The sequence below is a fragment of the Arachis duranensis genome, chromosome 4, assembly GCF_000817695.3.
Source record: "Arachis duranensis cultivar V14167 chromosome 4, aradu.V14167.gnm2.J7QH, whole genome shotgun sequence".
Taxonomy (NCBI): domain Eukaryota; kingdom Viridiplantae; phylum Streptophyta; class Magnoliopsida; order Fabales; family Fabaceae; genus Arachis; species Arachis duranensis.
This window is the reverse complement of record NC_029775.3, coordinates 57,968,285-57,971,092: the sequence shown is the minus strand read 5'-3', so window position 1 is coordinate 57,971,092 and position 2,808 is coordinate 57,968,285. Positions and strand designations below refer to the sequence as shown.

General features: G+C 43.3%; 1 non-coding gene across 1 annotated transcript; it reads left to right on the top strand.

Moving 5' to 3' along the window:
• The first annotated feature begins 2,206 nt into the window (after window positions 1-2,206).
• On the top strand, window positions 2,207-2,313 carry LOC127746871 (small nucleolar RNA R71). The gene has a single exon (XR_008008683.1). It is a non-coding gene; the product is annotated as a small nucleolar RNA R71 (small nucleolar RNA).
• Window positions 2,314-2,808: the final 495 nt, after the last annotated feature.

The following is a 2,808-nucleotide window of genomic DNA, read 5'->3' as shown; positions in this document are numbered from 1 at the left end:
TTAAAAAGGAAAGGGAATAAAACATGGGTTGCCTCCCATGAAGTGCTTCTTTAGCGTCATTAGCTTGACGTTTGGCCTTTGTCAGGGTGGTTGGTGGTGCTTCAAATCTTCCCCTCTTGCAGTGAATTTGTCTCCATTGGCTTTGTTAAGAAGCTCCACATGTTCTAAGGACAAGATTTTGTTGATGGTGTACACTTGAGGCAGTTGAGATGGAATGGTGGGGAGATGAGGTGGGATAGATGGAAAATAGGCAGAGACTACTTCATCTCCTGGAGAGAAATCCTCTGTAGGGATCTTCTTATTTCTCCATCCCCTTGGGGCTTTTTTCCTTGTGTTCCTTGATGTCACTTTGCTCCTTGTGGTTTCTTCTTTCAGAAGGATTTTATTGCTTGTCTCATATGACTTCGGTTGGTCTAGTTCCTCTTGGATTACTCTTGGCTATTGTTCTTTATGACCACATTGCTTGTCAACCATATGGAGTCTCAGGTGTGGTACTTGTGCTCCTGTGCCTGTCTCTTCCATCAGCTCCTTATTGTGCTCTTCCTTTGACTCTTTGTTATCATGATCTACTTCTTGTGAGGGTTTGAAAATGTTGAAAGTGAGCTGTTCATCATGTATCCTCAATACTAGCTATCCTCACTCTACATCTATAAGCGCCCTAGCTGTGGCTAAGAATGGCCTCCCCAGGATGATGGGATGGATAGGATTCTCGTCCATCTCCAGGATAACAAAGTCTGTGGGCAGGAAGTAGTTTCCAACCTTCACTAATACATTTTCAACCACTCCTATCGCCTGTTTTTGAGTTTTGTCAGCCAATTTGATGATTACGTCCGTGGGTGTTAGCTCATTAATTTGAAGCTTTTTCATGAGGGACAAAGACAGTAAGTTGATACTTGCTCTCAGGTCACAGAGCCCTTTATCAATCATTGTCTCTCCTATAGCACATGGAATGTAAAAACTCCCTGGATCCTTCATCTTTGTAGGTGGCTCTGTTTGAATGAGAGCACTGCACTCCCTATTCATCTTTATTGTTTACCCACCCTTCAATGAACTCTTTTTGGCCAGCAACTCCTTTATGTACTTGATGTAGGAGGGCATTTGTTAGAGGGCCTTAATGAATGGTATATTTACATCAAGAGATGCAAACATGTCGAGGAACCTTGAATACATTCTCCTTGCTACACCACCTTTGAGTCTTTGGGGAAAGGGTGCATATGGGTTTAGGGTCTCCCCTTTCTTTAGCTCCTCCCCATGTGTGGGATGGGGTGCATGATTTCTTTCTTCATGATTTTCCCTTGAAATGTCTTGGAGATGTTCTGTTTGTGTGTGCACTTCCTCCACACTCCTCTCATCATTTATAGTGATCATCTTGCATTCTTTCCACCTTACTTTCTTTGTTTCTCATCTTGGGTTCTTCTCTGTGTCACTTGGGAAACTATCAGTGGGTTTGGGAAACTGTTGAGATAGATACCCCACTTGGGACTCTATCCTCTTGATGGTGTCTCCCTGGTTTTTTATGTTGGCTCGCACTTCATCCTTGAATACTCTGTTGTCTTGGACTTCTTTACATATGTCTTCAAGTAGAGTCTCAATTCTGGAAAGTCTATCCTCGGTTAGTGATGGTGGGTTGAGGTTAGGTGGTTGAGAAGGGTGACTAGGTGGGTGTTGATAAGATCTCTGTGAGGTATGTTGGTGAGTTGCATTGTTGTTGGGATTGTGGTTGTGGCGTCTCTGGTCTTGGCCTTGGTCTTATTGATTTCCCCACCCAAAGTTAGGGTGGTTTCTCCAACCAGAATTATAAGTTTTGGAGAATGGATCATGGGTCTGTCTGGGTGAGTTTCCAACATAGTTGGCTTGTTCCCAGTCACCTTCTTCTCCTGTATTCACTCCTTCTTGAGCTGGTGATGAAGTGATGAGTGCTGCAACTTGGTTTTCTTCTACCTTCTTGGTAAGATCCGCTAACTGCTTGGTGATCATCTTGTTTTGAGCCAGCAGTGCATCCATGTGGTTCAGCTCCATTACTCCTCGAGTGTTGCTTCTTTCAGAAGCATAGAAGTAGTCATTCTCAGCGACAGTCTCAATGACATCTATGGCTTCTTCAATGGTTTTCTTCTTGTTTAGAGAGCCCCCTAATGAATGGTCCACGGCCTTCTTTGACTCATAAGAAAGACCTTCATAGAACATGTATAGTTGAACCCATTCATTGAACATGTCTGGTGGGCATCTTCTTGTTAAGTCCTTAAACCTCTCCCATGCCTCATAGAGAGTTTCACCATCTTGTTGCCTGAAGGTTTGTACCTCTGCTCTTAGCCTGTTGATTCTTTGAGGAGGGTAGAATCTTACCAAAAATTTGTTCACCACGTCTTCCCAATTTGTTAAGCTCTCCTTCGGGAAGGATTCCAGCCATTTAGATGCTTTATCCCTGAGTGAGAATGGGAACAAAAGCAATTTATAGACATCCGAATGAACACCATTAGACTTCACGGTGTCACATTTTCTCAAGAAGGTGGTTAGATGTTGATTGGGGTCTTCTTGGGCACTTCTCTGAATGAACAGTTGTTCTAAACAAGGGTGATGAGTTGGGGTTTTAATTCAAAGTTGTTGGCATGTATGGTGAGCTTTTGGATGCTGCTTCCACAATTTCCTAGGTTGGGATTGATGTAAGAGCCTAATACTCTTATTTCCTGCCAGCATGATTCACAGGGCCTTCTCTGGCATGGTTGTGAGCTTCTTCTTCATGGTTGTTTTCCATGTTCTCCTCCATGTTTGTTTCAAAGTACTCTTCCTCTTCCTCAGTACCAACAACTC